We start from the raw sequence: 21,111 nt of genomic DNA, 5'->3' as shown, positions 1-21,111 counted from the left end.
TGGCATGTCTGAATCCAGGAGGCATCATCCCAGAGGGAAACACCCTCAGCTAATTTATATATCAGCGTAGCCCTGACGGTATGTCATGGTACAGTGTCAAAAGGGAATTGTTTTAAATCATTAGCAAACTGAATTGAACTTGTACTCAAAGCACTGCAAGGCGTTAACAATAAAAGCATTCTTGCTTGTCACAGGGTGAGGCATCACGGCACAGACTCAAGTTAACACTCCCGAGGTCACAGATAAATAGAGTGACGACCCTGACTGCGACACAAGTATACAACCTTCTCAAATAAAAGCAGGAAATGGTGAGAGTGCAGAGCAGGTTGATTGGCATCTTTAAGAGACAGACTAGTTAATGCTGGGTGTAACCCTTATTGCATCTTGACCGAACAGTAATGAATAGAGGAGACGGAATGAACCTTTTACTATTCCCCAGCACCCCCTTCAGGTAACACCCGGGAACTGGGACAAACTTCATTGAAGCAAAACTCAAAACACAACACTCCTTTCCCCCAGATAAAACCCCTTAGTCCTCCAGGCGTCTGGGACGGAATCTAACCCTACTTGAGCGCCGCTGGACAGGCATAGTCGGGGTGGCACTGCTAGCCGCAGGAAAACCTTCCTCCGTGGCTGATGACTCCGTGACACCTTCTGTCGATGTGGCTTCCGTCGTTGTTGCAGGAAGCAGGCCGTCACTGCCTGGCAGAGGTGGCGGAGACAATGGCTTAGCCTGTGACGTCTCTATTACTCTCACCGGAGTATGACTCCGTAGCTGGTCTACGTGGCGTCTGTGTAGCTGGCCATCAGGTGTACGGACGCTGTACGACAGGGGACCCGTGGCCTGCTCCACCACGGCAGGCATCCATTTGTCTCCTCCTGCATAGCAACGGGCAAACACAGTCTCTGACGGCTCGAACTGCCTGGCAGTGCCCTGGTGCTTCTTAGCCAGCTCCTCTTGCTTTGTGTGCATCTCAACCCTGTAGTCTGGGTGTAGCCGGTCCAGTGCAGTCGCCAGCCGGCGACCCATCAGCATAGAGTCATAGAGTCATAGAGTTTTACAGCACAGAAAGAGGCCCTTCGGCCCATCGTGTCTGCGCCGCCCATCCATCCCTGTCCAGTCTAATCCCATTTTCCAGCATTTGGTCCATAGCCTTGTATGCGATGGCATTTCAAGTGCTCATCCAAATGCTTCTTGAATGTTGTGAGGGTTCCTGCCTCCACCACCCTATCAGGCATTGAGTTCCACATTCCAACCACCCTCTGGGTGAAAAAGTTCCTCCTCAAATCCCCTCTAAATCTCCTGCCCCTTACCCTGAAACTATGCCCCCTTGTTATTGACCCCCCTACTAAGGGGAAAAGTTCCTCTTTATCCACCCTATCTATGCCCCTCATTATTTTGTACACCTCAATCAGGTCCCCCCTCAGCCTTCTCTGCTCCAAGGAAAACAACTCCAGCCTGTCCAGCCTCTCTTCATAGCTGAGGCGCTCCATCCCAGGTAACATCCTGGTGAATCTTCTCTGCACCCTCTCCAAAGCAATCACATCCTTCCTATAGTGAGGCGACCAGAACTGCACACAGTACTCCAGCTGTGGCCTCACCAGCGTTTTGTACAGCTCCATCATAACCTCCCTGCTCTTATATTCTATGCCCCGGCTAATGAAGGCAAGTGTCCCATATGCCTTTTTAACCACCTTATCTACCTGCTCCGCTGCCTTCAGGGATCTATGTACATGTACACCAAGGTCCCTCTGACCCTCTGTACTTCCTAGGGTCCTACCACTCATTGTGTATTCCCTTGCCTTATTTGTCCGTCCAAAATGCATCACCTCGCACTTTTCAGGGTTAAATTCCATTTGCCACTTTTCCGCCCATCTGACCAACCCGTTTATATCGTCCTGTAGCCGGAGGCTTTCCTCCTCGCAATTTACCACCCCACCAATTTTCGTGTCATCTGCGAACTTACTGATCATACCTTTTACATTCTCATCCAAATCATTTATGTAGATCACAAACAATAAGGGACCCAGTACCAATCCCTGAGGTACCCCACTGGACACAGGCTTCCAGTCACAAAAGCAACCTTCGACCATCACCCTCTGCCTCCTGCTACTCAGCCAGTTTAGGATCCAACGCGCCAAGGCACCCTGGATCCCATGGGCTCTTACCTTCTTGACCAGTCTCCTATGCGGGACCTATCGAAAGCTTTACTGAAGTCCAAGTAAACCACATCCACAGCATTTCCCTCATCCACCCCACTAGTCAGCCCTTCGAAAATTGTCAGACATGATTTACCCTTGACAAAGCCATGCTGACTATCCCCGATTAATCCTTGCCTCTCCAAGTGGATATTAATTTTGTCCCTCAGAATATTTTCCAATAATTTCCCCACCACAGATGTTAGACTCACTGGCCTGTAATTCCCTGGTTTATCCCTGCTACCCTTCTTGAATAATGGTACTACGTTAGCTGTTCTCCAGTCCTCTGGTACATCCCCTGTGGCCAGAGAGGTTCTGAAAATTAGTGTCAGAGCCCCTGCAATCTCCTCCCTTGCCTCCCACAGCAACCTGGGATACATCTCGTCCGGGCCTGGGGATTTATCCACTTTTTGGCCTGCTAAAACCGCTAGCACCTCCTCCCTCTCGATGCTAATATGTTCAAGTATGTCACAGTCCCCTTGCCCGATTTCTATGTCTGCATCGTCTTTCTCCATAGTGAACACAGATGCAAAAAATTCATTTAAAACCCCACCTACATCCTCTGGCTCTACACACAGATTGCCACTTTGGTCCCTAATGGGCCCTACACTTTCCCTGGTTATCCTCTTGCCCTTAATATACTTATAAAACATCTTAGGATTTTCCTTTATTTTGCTCGCCAGTGTTATTTCATGGCCCCTCCTCGCCCTCCTAATTTCTTTTTTAAGTATGCCCCTGCACTTTTTATACTCCTCTAGGGCTTCTTCTGTCTTTAGTCTTTTGTAACTGCCAAAAGCCTCCCTTTTATTTCTAATGCACTTTTGTATATCCCTTGTCAACCAAGGTTCCCTTTGCTTGTTGGTCCCACCCTTGACCTTTACAGGAACATGTTGGCATTGTACTCTCTCTATTTCCCTTCTGAAAGTCTCCCACTGTTTTGATGTGGATTTTCCTATAAGCAGCTGCTCCCAGTCCACTTTGGCCAGATCCTGCCTTATCATATTAAAATCGGCCTTCCCCCAATTTAGAACCCTTATTTCCGGGCCGTCTTTGTCTTTTTCCATGACCACCTTAAATCTCACCGAATTATGGTCACTGTCGCCAAAATGCTCTCCTACTGATACTTCCACCACTTGCCCGGCTACATTCCCCAGAATTAGGTCCAGTACCGCCCCCTCTCTTGTAGGACTTTCTACATGTTGGCTCAAAAAGCTCTCCTGGATGCACTTTAAGAATTCTGCACCCTCTAAGCCTTTCACACTCTGACTGTCCCAATTTATATTGGGGAAGTTGAAATCCCCCACTATTATTACCCTATTATTTTCGCACTTCTCTGAGATTTGCCTACATATCTGTTCCTCTATCTCCCCCTGACTGTTTGGGGGCCTATAGTACACTCCCAGCAAAGTGCTTGCCCCCTTTTTGTTTTTAAGTTCTACCCATATGGCCTCATTAGAGGATCCCGCTAATATATCATCCCTCCTTACAGCAGTAATTGACTCCTTAATTAATATTGCAACACCCCCTCCCCTTTTACACCCCCCTCTGTCTCGCCTGAAGATTCTATACCCCGGAATATTGAGCTGCCAGTCCTGACCCTCCCTCAACCATGTCTCCGTGATCGCAACAATATCGTACTCCCATGTGTTCAACAACAACTTCAGTTCATCCACCTTATTTGCAATACTCCTTGCATTAAAATAAATGCCTTCCAGCCGTGCCATATTCTCTTTTGCCTTCACATATTTGCCCTGCCTTCCCAGCTGACTTGTTTTTCCCTCTGTATTTGGCCATAAATCACCCCCTGCTATAGCTCCACTCTGTACCCCAACCCACTGCCAAGTTAGTTTAAACCCTCCCCAACAGTGCTAGCAAACCTCCCCGCAAGGATATTGGTTCCCCTCTGGTTCATGCTGTGATAACAGGAACCTGGCTAATCTGGTTTGCCAGTCCCCCACCGATATCCTCACCAGTGCCTCTTTTGTGGTTTGCACCATCCTCTCTGCCTGCCCGTTAGAGGAGGGATGATAGGGCGCTGTGGTTACATGGCGGATCCAGTTTCTGCCAGCTAAAGCCTTGAACTCCGCTGACGTGAAGGCTGCTCCATTGTCCGAAACCAGCACGTCGGGGACCCCAGGTGTGGCAAACAGCAAACGCAACGCGTTGATCACTGCACTGGATGTCATGGAGCTCATGATAGCCACCTCCAGCCATTTCGAATGAGAATCCACCACTATCAAAAAGACCTTCCCCTGAAATGGCCCTGCAAAGTCAATGTGGAGTCTTGACCATTTACGAGTGGTCCACTCCCAGGGGTGAAGGGGAGCCTTGGATGGGCTTGGCGAGTCAGCTGACATGTCTCACAGCTCTTTACCACCTCCTCCATGTCTCGGTCCAACCCCGGCCACCAGACATAGATTCTCGCCAACGCCTTCATGTGCACAATCCCAGGGTGTGAGTCATGCAGCATTTTCAGCACCTCCTCTCTTGCGGTGGCAGGAACCACCACACGGCTTCCCCAGAGCACGCAGTTCTTGTGTGCAGACAGTTCATGGTGCCTCTGAACGAAGGGCTTGAAATGCTCCTCCTGGACCTTGGAGGGCCAGCCATGCAGCAGCCAGCGTAGCACCCGTGATAAGACTGGATCTTTCTGTGTGAGGCTGCCAATCCGCTGGGCATGGAGTGGGGCGTCCGGAACCTCCTCCAGTAGCAGCACCTCCAGGGGTGGTGGCGTCTCAGCCATCGGCCGGTTCAAAGGCAAGCGACTCAGAGCATCAGCATTAGCCAGCATCTTCTGAGGCCTGTAGCAAAGTTCATAACTGTAGGCCCCCAACATCAGACTCCACCGAAGCATACGCGGTGATATAATAATAATAATAATAATAATCAACTTTATTGTCATTGTTACTGCACAAGTGCAGTACAATGAAATGTAAGCTTGCGGCTCCCAAGAGTGTACATTTTGGTTAAGACATTTAACATACATTTGGCTTGTAACATAAACATAAACATAATAAAGTGCATTGACAGATGTGCAGGCTTTAGAGTTTATTTGTGGAGTTCAGTAGGATGACAGCCCTGGGAAAGAAGCTGTTCCTAAATCTGGTCGTGCGGGTGCGAATGCATCTGTAGCGTCTCCCAGATGGCAGGGGGGCGAACAAACTGTGGCTGGAGTGGGTAGGGTCTTTGATGATGGTCAATGACCTCCGTAGACAGCGTTTCTGGTAGATGTTCTCTATGGTCGGTAGCCGGGTGCCAGTAATGCGTTGGGCAGTTTTGACTACCCACTGCAGGGCTTTCCGGTCATAGGAGGGAAAGATGCTATACCACACTGTGATACAGTTCATCAGGATGCTCTCTATTGTGCAGCGGTAAAAGTTAGAGAGGATCCGGGGTGAAAGGTTGCACCCCTTCAGCCTCCTTAGGAAATATAGGCGCTGCTGGGCCTTCTTCACCAAAGAGGAGGTATTGAGGGACCAGGAGAGGTCTTCCGTGATGTGGACTCCGAGGAACTTAAAGCTGCCCACCCTTTCCACCACAGCCCCTTGGATGTGATGATCTGGGGCATGGGCTTGGAGTGATGCAGGAGCCCCAAGAGTGGCTTGTGGTCTGTGTAGATGATGAACTGTCTCCCTAACAGGTACTGGCTGAACTTCTTTACCCCAAATATGATGGCTAGGGCCTCCTTGTCAATCTGGGCGTAATTACGTTCTGTTGTTGAGAGTATTCTTGAGGCAAAACTGATAGGCGCGTCCCGGCAATCTGGCTCTATGTGACCCAACAGAGTCACATAGACCCAACAGAGCTCCCAGCCCGTATGGTGAGGCATCACACACCAACACCAATGGCTTGTTTTCATCATAGTATGCCAGAACCTTATCTGCTTGTAGCAGTTCCTTTGCCTGTCTGTAGGCTGTTTCGTGAGCTGAGGTCCAGTTCCACTGATAGCGGATGCACTAAGGATGATTTTTCAGAATTCATTAGACTCGGGAACAGTGCCGATGGATTGGAGGGTAGCTAACGTTACCCCACTATTCAAAAAGGGGGGTAGGGAAAAAGCAGGTAATTACAGACCTGTAAGCCTTACATCAGTTGTGGGCAAAATGCTGGAGTCCATCATTAAGGATGAAATAGCGGAGCACTTAGCAAATGGGGACAGGATAGGACAGAGTCAACATGGATTTACAAAGGGTAAATCGTGCTTGACTAATCTATTGGAATTTTTTGAGGGAGTAACTGGTAGAATAGATGGGGGAGAGCCAGTAGATGTGGTGTACCTGGACTTCCAAAAGGCCTTCGATAAGGTCCCACATAAAAGATTAGCATGGAAAATTGAGGCTCATGGGATAAAGGGGAAAGTTTTGGCGTGGATAGGGAACTGGCTGTCAGATAGAAAACAGAGAGTTGGAATAAACGGCTCATTTTCTGAATGGCAGGCAGTAACAAGTGGGGTACCACAGGGATCTGTCCTGGGCCCCCAGCTGTTCACAATTTACATTAATGACCTGGATCAGGGAGTCGGATGCAGCATTTCCAAATTTGCAGACGACACTAAACTAGGAGGGGGGGTGGGCTCAGAGGAAGAGACCAGGAAGCTCCAGAGCGATTTGGACAGACTGGGCGATTGGGCGGATAAATGGCAGATGCACTATAATGTGGACAAGTGCGAAGTTATCCACCTTGGGTGCAGGAACGGGAGGGCAAATTATTATTTAAATGGCAATAGATTGGGAGAGGGGGAAGTACAGAGAGACCTGGGTGTTCTTGTACACCAGTCACTGAAGGCGAGCATGCAGGTGCAACAGGCGGTCAAGAAGGCAAACGGTATGCTGGCCTTCATAGCAAAAGGGTTAGAATACAGGAACAGGGATACCTTGCTGCAGCTGTACAGGGCACTGGTGAGACCACACCTCGAGTACTGTGTACAGTTTTGGTCGCCTCATCTGAGGAAGGATGTTCTTGCCATGGAGGGGGTGCAGCGGCGATTCACCAGGCTGATACCAGGAATGGCGGGAATGACCTATGAGGAGAGACTATGTAGTTTAGGGATGTACACACTGGAGTTTAGAAGATTGAGAGGGGACCTCATAGAAGTGTATAAAATTCTGACAGGTTCTAGACAGACTGGATGCAGAAGGAATGTTTCCCTTGGCGGGTGAGAACAGAACTAGAGGACATAATTTAAGGATAAGGGCTAAACCATTTAGGACAGAGATGAGGGGGAATTTCTTCACTCAGAGAGTGGTGAACCTGTGGAACTCATTGCCACAGAGGGCAGTGTATGCCAGCTCATTAAATATATTTAAGAGGGAATTAGATATATTTCTACGGGCAAAAGGGGTTAAGGGTTACGGAGAGAAGGCGGGGACGGGATACTGAATTAAAGGATCAGCCATGATCTCATTAAATGGCGGAGCAGGCACGAAGGGCCGAATGGCCTACTCCTGCTCCTATCTTCTATGTATCTATGTATCTATGTTGCTTGGTCTAACAGCCTGTGCAGTGGCTCTAAGATTGTGGCTTTGCCCTTGAGAAAACAACTGTAGAAGTTTAACAGTCCGAGGAATGCCTGCAGTTCGGTCTTGTTCTTGGGGGTGGGAGCGCTTCTGATAGCCTCCACCTTCTCCGTAGTCGGATGCACACCGTCTTTGTCCACTCGGAATCCCAAGAACTCCACCCCATTGGCAGCGAACACACATTTCTCCTTCTGAAGGCGTAGTCCTACCTCAGCCAGCCAGCGTAGTACTTCCTGCAGCCGCTCATCATGGGCTTCCTGTGTCTTGCCTGTAATCAGTATGTCATCCAAGTAAGACTGAACTCCAGGAACACCAGCCAACAGGGTATCCATGAACCTCTGAAAGATTGCCACAGCCGTAGACACCCCAAACTGCAGCCTTGTGGCTCGGAAAGTCCTCTGTGGGTGTTGATTGTCAACAGCTCGGCTGACTCTTCATCCAGGACCAATTGCTGGTATGCTTGCTTGAGATCCAGCTTGGTGAACAGAGTGCCTCCAGCCAGTGTTGAAAACAGCTCTGTAACTGTTGGTAAGGAATACACATCTGGTAACACAGCAGTATTAACCGTACATCTGTAATCTCCACAGATTCGCAGGCCCCCATCCTTCTTTGCAATGGGCACGATAGGGGTGGCCCAACGGGAGTTCTTCACTGGCAAGAGAACCCCTTGGTTCACCAGCTTATCCAGTGCCTCATCCACCTTCTTGCACAATGCAAAAGGAACTGGTCGCGCCTTGAAGAACTTAGGCGCTACCCCTGGGTCAACTTCGATTGAGACTGGCGGTCCCTGACAGGCCCCGAACTCACCAAAAACCTCTTCATAGTTCTCCAACATAGGCATTATGGGCTGTCGCTGTACTGTGTGTACTCCTGTCACTTCAATACCGAGGGGCTCAAACCAATCTCTGCCCAGCAGGCTTGTGCTGATACTTAACTTCCACATGAATCATACCCAGCACTTGGAGTTGAGCTTGGGACCACTGCCGTAGCACGCCACTGACCTGAGCCATCGCCGGGGGTTCACTTGGCCACAGCCTATTGTAAGTCTCTTCACTTATCAACGAACACGCTGAGCCTGAATCCACCTCCATGCAGAGTGGTGCCCCACTCATGATCACATTTGCCGTGTATCCCCTGTGGGGTAGCTGCTCAGCTTCCGTGGTGTACACTGTGTGGTAAACCACTGTTATAGTTATCACTGTATATTGTTCTCACTGTTCTCACTGTTACATCACTACACGAGGTCGCCTCTTGTCGCACTGTTATACCTGGGCTGACCACCTCCGACTCCGCCCATTACCTGCCCAGGTATAAAGGTAGCTGACTGGCTAGTATTACTCCCTGTTGGATCGGATCACCCACGAGGGTGGGCTCTGTTATTTAGTCAATAAAAACCTTCAGTTACGTTCTTAACTCGCCGCCTTTTATTGGACTAATTGATAGGCATATCAATTTTATTGACTAAATTTTAAGATGTCTAATCCGCCAGACGCCCAGCAGCCTTTAGACGCCGAGCTACAACAGCCACATCAGCCGGCTTGGCTGCGAGCCCTCAGACCACCGTACCTGGATCTAAACCCTCAGGCAGCAAACTCAGCCCTCGACTTCGAACACTGGCTGGGCTGCTTCGAAGCCTACCTGGAAGAGTCCGGCGTGCCTCAGAGATCCAAGCTGAGAGCTCTGAACGCCCAACTGAGCCCTAAAGTATTCGCGCTCATCCGGGACCTTAAAACATACGAGGACGCCATCAACCGGCTGAAAAGACAGTACCAAACCCCGGTAAATTCAATGTATACTAGGCACCTCCTAAGGTCCCGCCCGCAACTGCCAGGGGAGCCGGTGGAGGAATTTTTACGGGTGCTACAAGCACTCGGCAGAGACTGTAACTTTAAAGCAGTAACGGCGGCAGAAAATACGGAAGACAACGTCCGCGATGCCTTCGTGAAAGGCCTGCGGTCCGACTACTCACGGCAGCGATTACTGGAAGCAAAGGACCTCGACCTGGAAAAAGCTGCAGCCCTCGCTCTCTCCCTGGAGGTGGCCCATCGGGACCAGGAAGCGTTTTCCAGGTACTGCCCGCGACCCTGGGACTCGGGCCCGACCACTACCGCAATACCCTTCACTGCGCCGCCCCCGGGACCTACCTCAGCGTCGGCGTCCCGGGCCCAATCGGGACCGCCACCCCCGGTACCGGCTGCGACCTCTGACCCCCGCGATCGGGCCGCCGGCTGCTTCTTCTGCGGCCAAGAGAAACACCCGAGGTCGCGCTGCCCCGCCAGGAACTCCACCTGCTCAACCTGCAGGAAGAAAGGCCACCTTGCTAAGGCCTGCAGAAGTGGATCCTCAGAAGCCAGCAGTGCCTCATGCGAGCTGTGGGGGCGGCCATCTTCCTTCAAGGCAACAGAGGCCTGCATCCAATCACGTGAGTCATGGGGGCGGCCATCTTTGATCAAGGCAACCGACCCCAACAGTGCCTCATGTGAGTTATGGGGGCAGCCATCTCCTCCGCCATTTTGTCCAACCTCGTGGGAGACGCCATTTTACCCACCACGCTCGACTGCCACCGTGCCTCCGGACCCGACGACCGCCTCACCCGCAGACGACTCGCTCAACTACACACTAGCCTCCGTCACCCTGGATCAAGCCTGCCCGCATCACCTGTCTAAGTCGATGATGGACATCAAAGTGAACGGCCACGCCACGACCTGCCTGTTCGACAGCGGAAGCACGGAAAGCTTCATCCACCCAGACACGGTGAGCCACTGCTCCCTCCCTGTCCTGCCAACGTGCAACCGAATCTCGATGGCATCGAGGTCCCACGCCACGGACATCAGCGGCTACTGTGTTGTGACCCTGTCGGTTAAGGGTACGGAGTATAAAAACTTTAAATTCCTCGTCCTCCCCCAGCTCTGCGCCGCCGTCCTACTAGGGCTGGACTTCCAATCCCACCTCCAAAGTGTCACCCTAGCATACGGTGGACCCCTCCCCCCACTCACAGTCGACAACCAGCGGATGCAAAACCGCCCACCGCGTAACACCTGCAGCCTATCCACCCTCAAGGTACCGCCACCTCCCCTGTTCGCTAACCTCACCCCCGACTGCAAACCTGTCGCTACTAAGAGCAGGCGGTACAGCGCTGGGGCAGAGCCTTCATTAGCTCTGAGGTGCAGCGACTCCTGAAAGAGGGCATTATTGAGGGGAGCAGCAGCCCCTGGCGTGCCCAGGTGGTGGTAGTCAAGACCGGCGACAAAAATCGCATGGTTATCGACTACAGCCAGACCATAAACAGATACACCCAGCTGGACGCATACCCCCTCCCCCGCATATCTGACATGGTCAATGAGATTGCACAATACCGCGTATTCTCGACCATCGACCTTAAGTCGGCCTACCACCAACTCCCCATCAGCCCGGAGGACCGCCAGTACACCGCCTTCGAGGCGAATGGCTGCCTCTACCAATTCCTTAGGGTCCCCTTTGGTGTCACCAACGGGGTCTCGGTTTTCCAACGGGAGATGGACCGGATGGTTGACCAGAACGGACTACAGGCCACCTTCTCCTATCTAGATAACGTCACCATCTGCGGCCGCGACCGGCAGGACCATGACGTGAATCTGGAGAAATTCCTCCGTACGGCCCAACGGCTGAACCTCACCTACAATAAGGAGAAATGCGTGTTTAACACCGCGCGCCTTGCCATCCTTGGCTGTGTAGTAGAGAACGGAGTCATCGGCCCCGACCCCGAAAGAATGCGCCCCCTCATGGAGCTACCCCTCCCCCACTGTCCAAAAGCACTTAGGAGAACCCTGGGGCTTTTCGCCTACTATGCCCAATGGGTACCCAATTATGCGGACAAAGCCAGACCACTCCTGAAAGCCACATCCTTCCCCCTCACGGAAGAGGCGTGCGCGGCCTTCTCCCTCATTAAGGGAGACATAGCCAAGGCCACAATGCACGCAGTGGATGAGTCAATCCCCTTCCAAGTGGAGAGCGATGCATCCGACTTCGCCCTAGCCGCTACCCTTAACCAGGAGGGTAGGCCGGTAGCCTTCTTCTCAAGGACCCTACAGGGCCCCGAGACCCGACACTCGTCAGTCGAGAAGGAAGCCCAGGCAATTGTGGAGGCAGTACGGCGCTGGAGGCACTACTTGGCAGGCAAACGATTTACCCTCCTCACCGACCAACGCTCGGTTGCCTTCATGTTTAATAACAAGCTGAGGGGCAAGATCAAGAACGACAAAATCTTGAGGTGGAGAATCGAGCTTTCCACCTACGATTATGAGATCTTGTACCGGCCCGGTAAACTGAACGACCCCCCTGATGCTCTTTCACGAATTACATGCGCCAGCGCGCAAAGTGATAGACTTCAGACCCTCCACAATGACCTCTGCCACCCCGGGGTCACCAGACTTTACCACTTCATTAAGGCCCGCAACCTGCCATACTCCATCGAGGAGGTCAGGACCATGACCAGGAACTGCCAGATCTGCGCTGAGTGCAAACCGCACTTCTATAGGCCGGACAGAGCAAGCCTGATCAAGGCCACCCGCCCCTTCGAGCGCCTGAGCATCGACTTCAAGGGCCCCCTACCGTCATCTGACCGTAATGTGTACTTCCTCAACATCGTTGATGAGTACTCCCGTTTCCCCTTTGCCTTCCCCTGCCCAGACATGACCAGTAACACGGTCATTAAATGCCTGAACAAACTCTTCGCCTTGTTCGGGTTCCCGAACTATATACATAGTGACCGGGGCGCCTCCATCATGAGCGAGGAACTCCGTCAGTTCCTACTGGAGAGGGGTATTGCAGCAAGCAGGACCACCAGCTATAACCCCCGAGGGAACGGCCAGGTGGAAAGAGAGAACGCGACGGTATGGAAGGCCACCCTCTTAGCCTTAAAGTCTAAGGGCCTCCCAACCTCCCGCTGGCAAGAAGTCCTCCCGATTGCGCTGCACTCCATCCGGTCACTACTTTGCACTGCCATTAACACCACCCCCCATGATCGAATGTTTGTCTTCCCCAGGAAGTCGACTACGGGAACCACCCTACCAACCTGGCTGACCTCTCCGGGGCCCGTCTTGCTGCGAAAGCACGTGAGGGCCCATAAAACGGACCCCCTGGTCGAGAAGGTGAACCTCCTGCACGCCAACCCATAGTACGCCTATGTGGCTTACCCAGACGGGCGGGAGGACACTGTCTCCTTACGAGACCTCGCACCCTCACCCCCCCTCCCAACCCCCCGAGTCCAGCCCAGGTAGACGGCATGCCGGAACCCCACGAGCCTTCGCCGACGACACAGACACCAGCTTTAACACCGGATAATGCAACACCGCCGCTGCGACGATCGGAGAGGCTAACGAGGCCTCCGGACAGACTGACATACCAGAGCTGGTAATACACTTCACCCCGCCGGACTCTAATCTAAACAAGGGGTGAATGTGGTAGACCACTTTTATAGTTATCACTGTATATTGTTCTCACTGTTCGCACTGTTACATCACCACACGAGGTCGCCTCTTGTCGCACTGTTATACCTGGGCTGACCACCTCCGACTCCGCCCATGGCTCCACCTACCTGCCCAGGTATAAAGGTAGCTGACTGGCTAGTATTCCTCCCTGTTGGATCGGATCACCCACGAGGGTGGGCTCTGTTATTTAGTCAATAAAAACCTTCAGTTACGTTCTTAACTCGTCGCCTTTTATTGGACTAATTGATAGGCATATCAGTACAATCCTGAAGGGGGTGCAGGAACAGAGAGACCTGGGGGTATGTGTGCACAAATCGTTGAAGGTGGAAGGACAGGTTGAGAAAGCAGTTAAAAAGGCTTACGGGATTCTGGGCTTCATAAATAGAGGTATAGAGTACAAAAGTGTGGAAATTGTAGTTGACTTTAAATTGGCAATTGCCGGTAATGAGAAGAGTCAGCTCCACAAGTGTCCCTCTTAAGGAGGCAGCACTAATAGAATTTAGACACCGAGTCTCATTAACTCGAGAAACCTATAATTCTAAATGATAATCGTGTTGTTTGTGTCAATGAGAGACTCGGTACCTTGCGGTGCAGCGAGGCAGCTTCCATCCCGTGGACATTGGGGAACATTGATTCAGCACCACACCTAACCCCTCTCAGAGACCCCATCTCCTGGAATCAGAGTGATACAGCACCAAAGGATGCTGTTCGGCCCATCGTGTTTGTGTCGGCCTTTGAAAGAGCTATCCAATAAATCCCAGTCCCTGCTCTTTCCCCATGGCCCTGCTAATTGCTCCTGTTCAAGCACATATCCAATTACCTTGGGAGTGGTATTTCTGAATCTGCTTCCGTCATCCTTTCAGGCAGCGCATTCCAGACCACAACAACTCGCTGTGTAAACAAATTCTCCTCATCTCCCCCCTGGTCTTTGGCAATTGTTTGAAATCAGCGTCCTCTTGTTGCTGACCCTACTGCCAGTGGGAACAGTCTCTTCATATAATCTCTATGAAAACCCCTCATAATTTTGAACATCTCTATTAAATCTTCCATTAACCTTCTCTGCTCTAAGGAGAAAAACCCTCAGTTTCTGCAGTCTCTCCACATAACGGAAGACTTTCATCCCTGGAACCATTCCAGTAAATCTCCTCTGCACCCTCTCGAAGGCTTGGACATCCTCCCTAAAGTGCGGTGCCCATTACTGGATGCAATACTACAGCTAAGGCCTAACCAGTGATTTTTGAAGCTTTACCATTACTTCCTTTACTTTGTCCCTTTATTTATAAAGCAAAGGATTTTTAAGAGCCATATGAACTTCAAAGATTCGTGATACGTACACCCCCAGATCTCTCTGTTCCTGCATTCGTTTAAAACGGTACCATTTAGTCCATATTGCCTCTGCTCATTTTTCCTCCTAAAATGAAACACTTCACACTTCTCTGCATTAAATGTCATCGGCCATGTGTGTGCCCATTTCACCAATCTCTCTCTGTCCTCCTGAAATCTGTTACTATCCTCCTCACTGTTTACTACATTTCTGAGTTTGGTGTCATCTGCAAACTCTGAAATGATGCCTCCTTTACCCAAGTCCAGGTCAGTAATAGATCTCTAGAAGAGCAGTGGTCCCAATACCGCCCCCTGGGGGACACCACTGTAAACCTCCCTCCAGTCTGAGAAATATCCCTTCACCACTACTCCAATTTTTTCCAATTTTTCCAATTTAAATGCTTTATTGGCATGAAAGTTTACAGAGAACCATATTGCCAAAGCTAACATCGTAAAAAGTTACAGTTTTCTAAATATTCTTTTGACATTTGTTGGTTACATACAATATTACTTATAAACAATATTAATTTTATACAGTCTTTGTATTACATTTGGTACTTTCAATATTAGTTTTAAACATTCTTAACTTTAAACAGTTCTCAGGTTGTGACATGTTGTTACATATTTCGCCCCCAGGTATGGTCTGTCTCCTTCTCCCAGGACTAATCTTAGTTTTGACACGTCATCCAATTCCTTGAATTCTGGGGTTGTTTGGCTTAACGTGTTGAGTAATATGTTTCTTGGTGTGGTGAATTTTTCGCATTTTAGGAGGAAATGCATTTCTGTTTCAACCTCGCCTGACAGACATTGATCGCAAATTCTATTCTCTCTAGGCTGCCAGGTTTTTTTGTATCTGCCTTTTTCAATTTCTAGTTGGTGGTCGCTTAGTCTGTACCTGGTGAGGGTCTGTCTCTGTTTTGTGTCTCTGATGGTCGAGAGGTAGTCTGCCAGTTTATATTCTCTTTTTAGGGCCCGGTAACATTCTAATCTGCTTTGGCTTTCGGTTACTTTGTTCCAATGTTCCAGGTAGGTTTCTTTGCATTTTTTAATGATTTGGTTTACTCGGATTGGTGTTTGGACGGCTGTGTTGGTCTGAGGCTGGTCAGGGTCCGGCTGAGTACTTAGTTTCAGTAGTAGCTGACTCAGGTGACTCTTTTCTGGGTTTAGCTCTTGGGTCTGAAAGGCTTTGAAATGAAGGGTGTCTGGGGAGCTAGATTTGAGGTGATTTATGAAGTTTAGTGCTTGTTTTTGGATGTTTATTATCAGTGGGTATCTGCCTAGTTCGGCTCTGCATGCATTTGTTGGCGTTTTCCTTTGGATGCGAAGGATGCTTCGGCAGAATTCTGCATGTAGGGCTTCTATTGTGTGTTTTTCCCATTTAGTGTAGCTTTGGTGATTTAGTGGACCCCATACTTCGCTACCGTACAGTGCAATGGGCAGGATTATGCTGTCAAATATTTTGAGCCAGATTTTGATTGGGATTTGGATGTTGTAGAATTTTCTTTTTATTGCATATAGGGCTCTTCGGGCTTTTTCTTTTAGTGCATTCACTGCTATGTTGAAGCTCCCTGACGCTGTAATAGTTAGACCCAGGTAGGTGTAGCTCATAGTGTGTTCTATAGTGGTATCACTGAGAGTGAATTGGTATTTGTTTTCCTGACATCTGGGTCTTTTTTGAAAAATCATGATGTTTGTTTTCTTTAGATTTACTGTTAGAGCCCAATTTTGGCAGTATTTGTCGAGTAGGTCTAGTTGTTGCTGTAATCCCTGTTCAGTGGGAGACAGCAGAACCAGGTCGTCCGCATAGAACAGGGATTTCACTTCTCCATCCAGGAGACGGAGACCTGGTGACTCGCTTTGATCCAGCATGTCTGCTAATTCATTTATGTATATGTTGAACAGGGTCGGGCTCAAATTGCAGCCCTGCCGGACGCCTCTTCTCTGGGTGAAGAAGTCGGTGCGTTTGTCTCCAATTTTGACCCCGCATTTATTTTTAAGATACATTGATTTAATAAGGTCGTAGACCTTTCCCCCTATTCCACATTGAAGAAGTTTATAATAGAGCCCTTCGTGCCATATAGAGTCAAAGGCTTTCTTGAAGTCGATGAAACAGGCGAATATTTTCCCATTTTTCGTTTGGTGTATATGTTTTCCAATGAGGGTGTGAAGGGTATAGATATGGTCGGTGGTGCGGTGTTTTGGAAGAAAGCCTATCTGGTTTTTTCTGAGGATATTATGTTCGTTAAGAAATTCAAGTAATCTACTATTTAGTATACTGCAGAATAACTTCCCTAGACAGCTGTTGACACAGATGCCGCGGTACTTATTTGGGTCTGATTTGATTCCACTTTTGTATATGGGAGAGATTAGTCCTTGGCACCAGATATCGGGAAAACAGCCTGAACGCAATATAGTGTTGAATAGCTTGAGTATCGCACCCTGCATCTCTATATTGCTGAACTTGAGCATTTCATTTTTGATGTTGTCTGGGCCACATGCTTTCTTTAGGTGGAGAGATTTTGTTTTGGTGGCCAGTTCTTTCCACGTGATTGGGGAGTCTAGAGGGTTTTGGTTGTCTTTAATTGTTGCTTCTAATGTGTGGAGTTTTTCTGTGACATGATGTTGACTTGGGTTTGTTTCGTTTATTGGGATGTCTTTGTAGAGGTTTTCAAAATGTGTTCTCCAGATGTCGCCATCTTGGATTGGTAGTGCTTGCGTTTGTGTTGTACTTAGGTCATTCCATATTCCCCAGAATTGTTTTGGGTTAGTGGAGTTTTCAATTTCTTCGAGTATTTTGTGGGTATAGTTTTGTGTTTTGTTCCTAATGGTGTGTTTATATCTTTTGAGGGTTTCATTGTATCTAATACGTAGGTCCGGATTGTTTGGTTGGCGATGCTTTTGGTTTGATATTTTTCTCAGGTCTTTTCTGACATTTTTGCATTCTTGGTCAAACCATTTCTTATTTTTATTTTGTCTTTTGTAACGTTTCCTCTTCTGTTTCACAAGGTCGGCTTTTACAGCTGCCTCATGGAAGATCATATTTATATCCTCTATGGCCATGTTTACACCATCTCTGGTGATCTCATATAGATTTTCTTTAAATATTGCTATTTTACTTGTGAGATCAGGTGAATTTAGTGCTGTGATGAATTTTTCTCCACTGTCTGGGGCCCATCTGTATGTCTGGTTTATTTTATGGAGCTTACTGGGTTCCTTTTTTGTGTCTGTGGTTTGGGCAGAAAGTTTAAGATACACATTTATTTGGTTATGGCCTGAGAGGGGGGATTGCTGCCTGACAGTGAATGAGTTGATATCGCAGGGGTCCAGGTCAGTGATTGTATAGTCCACCACACTGGACCCAAGAGTTGAGGAATATGTGAGTCTCCCTAAGGAGTCCCCTCTGAATCTACCGTTAACTATGTACAGGCCCAAGGCTCGGCAGAGTTGCAATACCTCCCTACTGCTTTTATTTATTTCCCGATCAAGGTTGTTCCGATTTGCGATGGCTGGTGTGATATCTAAGGGGGTCTGGCCAAACACATGGTTGTTTCCCTGTGGGTCTATGGAGTCAGGTTCACAGCCGGTCCTTGCATTTAGGTCCCCACATATTATCACCTTTCCTTGGGCCTGGAAATGGCTGATTTCGGTGTGGAGAGTATCAAATAGCTCCTCTTCGAAATATGGAGATTCTATTGGGGGTATGTATATCGCACATAAGTAAACATCTTTTTTTGCTATTCCTATATTTTTATCTAGTTTTAGCCATACGTGTGATTTTCCCTGTTTTACCGGTGAGATATGTTTGTCCAGTTCTCCTTTATACCACACCAATATTCCCCCGGAGGTTCTGCCTTTGCGTGTCTTAGTGTTCTTTACTGAGGGCACAGTGATTTTGTGGTACATTGGTGGGCAGTGGGTCGGCACGTCCTTTTGGTACCATGTTTCTGTTAACACAATTATATCAATGTCTTTTATGGCTTTTAGGAATTCAGGGTCTGTACTCTTCATCCCAAAAGTTGAGGAGCGGAGACCCTGGATATTCCAGCAGCTTATGTGGAAAGAGCGCATTTATATAGTTTAAAAACAAAATAGAATAAAATAAAATAAAATAAAATGGACCTATTTTGTGGGATGAGTGTGGAAACACTATTTTCTATAATGCTTAATTACGGTTTAGTATGAGGCATGCACATATATCTATCTAATACTATTATTGGTAATGATAAAATAACAATAATGATAATGATAACTTAGCAGTATTGATAATTTAGTGCATTCCTCTTCGGCTTTCTATCAGGATGTTCATCATCTTCATGATATTTTCCAGTTCTTGGTCAAAAGTCTGTGGTCTAGAGGGGGGTCTGGGGTCCGTAACAAAACTACGGTTCTGTTGTTGGTTTTGTATGGGGGGGTGGGCATTGGTGGTCCTGTTTGGGTTACGGCTCCCAATGGTAGGGGGGGTGGGATGGTTGCGGTTTTTGGCAGTGTTTATGAGGTTTTTTGCGAAGACCCACATCCGCTGTTTGAGTAGATGTATTTTGTCATAGAGGTCCCTTGTGTTGATGTTTGGATGATGGGCCAGGTAGACGTTGGGGAATACAGAACATCTCTCGTCTATCTCCCTGTTGGTGTTGTGGATTATATGGGCTGCGGTGTCCTTTCTGGGCAGTAGTGTGGAGATCACGATCCGTGTCACGGGGAATTCCTTGCTGGCCTCTCCTGCCATCTTGCTCATTGCCATAGCAGTATCTTGCCGTAGGGTGTATAGGTCGTTCGTGCCTGTGTGGATCACAATCCATTTGGGGCTTCCAAGGGATTCTTTGTTCAGGATCTTTATTGCTTGGTCTGTGTTGGTGCACCATTTTTTCAGGACTTGATGGCCTGGGGACAGTCTCTGGGGGTCTAGGAACTTTCCGTTGGAGTCGGTCAGCACAACTGCCTGATAGGCTGGTTTTTCAGACTGGGTAACAGTAACAGTAGTCTGGGTAGGACTCGGCTGATGTCTGGTTGTTGGCTGGGATTCTGGGGTATGTAGTGTGGCAGGAGTAGGGTTTGGGGCTTTCGGTGTGTCCCCGTTTAGGGGTGTGTCTGATGTTTTTAGTGTTCCTGTGCGTGAGGACTGGGTAGCCATAGTCTTGGCATGACTCGGCTGAGGGCTGGTTGTTGGTTGGGTTTCTGGGGTATGCTGTGTGGTAGGAGCGGGGTTTGGGGCTTTTGATGTGTCCTCTTTTGGGGGTGTATCTGTCGGTTTTGGTGTTCCTGTGCGTGAGGACTGGGTAGCCGTAGTCTGGGCATGACTCGACTGGCGGCTGGTTGTTGGTTGGGTTTCTGAGGTATGCTGTGTGGCAGGGGCGGGGTTTGTGGCTTTCGATGTGTTCTTGTGTGGGGTGGTCTCCGTCGGGTTCTGTGTCCTTGTGTGTGTTGCTTTTGTGTCATCAAGTTTTTGGACCTTAAGAGTTTTGAGTTGCTTACTGAGCCTTTCCAAGGCCTCCATCGTTTGGTTCAGCCGAGTACGGAGTTCTGTGATCTCATTTCTCATCTTGTGGATGGTGGACTCGTTTTCCGTTTTCATCTGCTTGAGTTCCTCCTTCCAATTCTTGGCATGTGTTTCTCTGTATTCGGTGAACTCGAGTTCTAGTGCGGACAGATTCTCCTTCAGCATTGTGTTTGCGTTGAGAGGTGTGGGGGGGGGGGGGAGATGGGCAGGGAGGTGATTGCCTCTGCTTGTCTCTCTTCTTCTTCTTCCGCTTGTCTCTCCTCATCCTCTGGTCGAATCTCTATTGTCTCCTGTTCATTTGTCTTCTTTGTGGCTGCCTTAGTTTTCAACTGGGGGTAATCATTTTCGAAGGAGTTCAGATTTTCTACATTCCCCTGTATCATGATCTTTCCTGTGGTGTAGTAGCTTATGGTTAACAGGGGGTCATCTTTATCTAGGTTTTTATCTTTACCTATTTTCAGTCTGCCTCCGTTGCCATTACCTTCACTGGCGACGTATGTGTAGTGTTTTTGTAAGGTCTCCTTCCATGAGGTAATGGAATCGGTGTAGAATAGGAGGTTGTTCTTCATCCTAATCCCTTTGTGTGAGGTGTAGTCAACGTAGAGGGTCTCTGGGTTATTTTTGAGTGTTTTGTCCTTGTGTTTTTCCTTTGTACTCTTTTTTTTGCATTGCTCAGGATATGTCATTTCCCAGCTCATTTTAGTCGTTTGTTTTTTTCTTAGATATATACCCTTTTTTTTTTTTTCTCTTTTTTCCGTGTTCCACTTTATCCCACTTTTAGGTCCAAAATTGAAAGTTTTTCAGGGGTTCATCTTTGATATAGTTGCTCTTAGAAGTTTCTGTTTCTCTTTCTCTCGCAGGCTCTTGGTTCGTGTAGTTTGTCTTTTCTCTCGGGTTTCTATTCCTTTTTCTCTAACTCTCTCACTCGCTCTCAGTGTCTCGGGCTCACTCTCTCTCCTTGTCCTGGGCTTGATTCTCTCTTCACGCTCCTCACGTCGGTCTCAGGCCCCCGGGTGTTTTTGATCTCTCGGTCTCTGGGACTCAGTTCCCTGCTCGCGGTCTCTGGGACTCAATTCCCTGCTCACGGTCTCTGGGACTCAGTTCCCTG

General features: G+C 48.8%; 1 pseudogene across 1 annotated transcript in view; it reads right to left on the bottom strand.

Moving 5' to 3' along the window:
- The window catches only part of LOC147101928 (zona pellucida sperm-binding protein 4-like), a 92,217-nt pseudogene extending 72,049 nt beyond the window's left edge, over positions 1-20,168 (bottom strand). Inside the window, exon 1 of the transcript XR_015073318.1 lies at positions 19,979-20,168. The product of XR_015073318.1 is annotated as a zona pellucida sperm-binding protein 4-like (transcript). The remainder of the gene's footprint in view (positions 1-19,978) is intronic.
- Between the last annotated feature and the right edge of the window lie 943 nt (positions 20,169-21,111).

This window comes from Somniosus microcephalus, chromosome 23 (assembly GCF_052327205.1).
Source record: "Somniosus microcephalus isolate GS21.2 chromosome 23, FLI_Smic_1.0, whole genome shotgun sequence".
NCBI lineage: Eukaryota > Metazoa > Chordata > Chondrichthyes > Squaliformes > Somniosidae > Somniosus > Somniosus microcephalus.
Note: the sequence above shows the minus strand (reverse complement) of the source record. Positions and strands in the feature narration are given on the sequence as shown.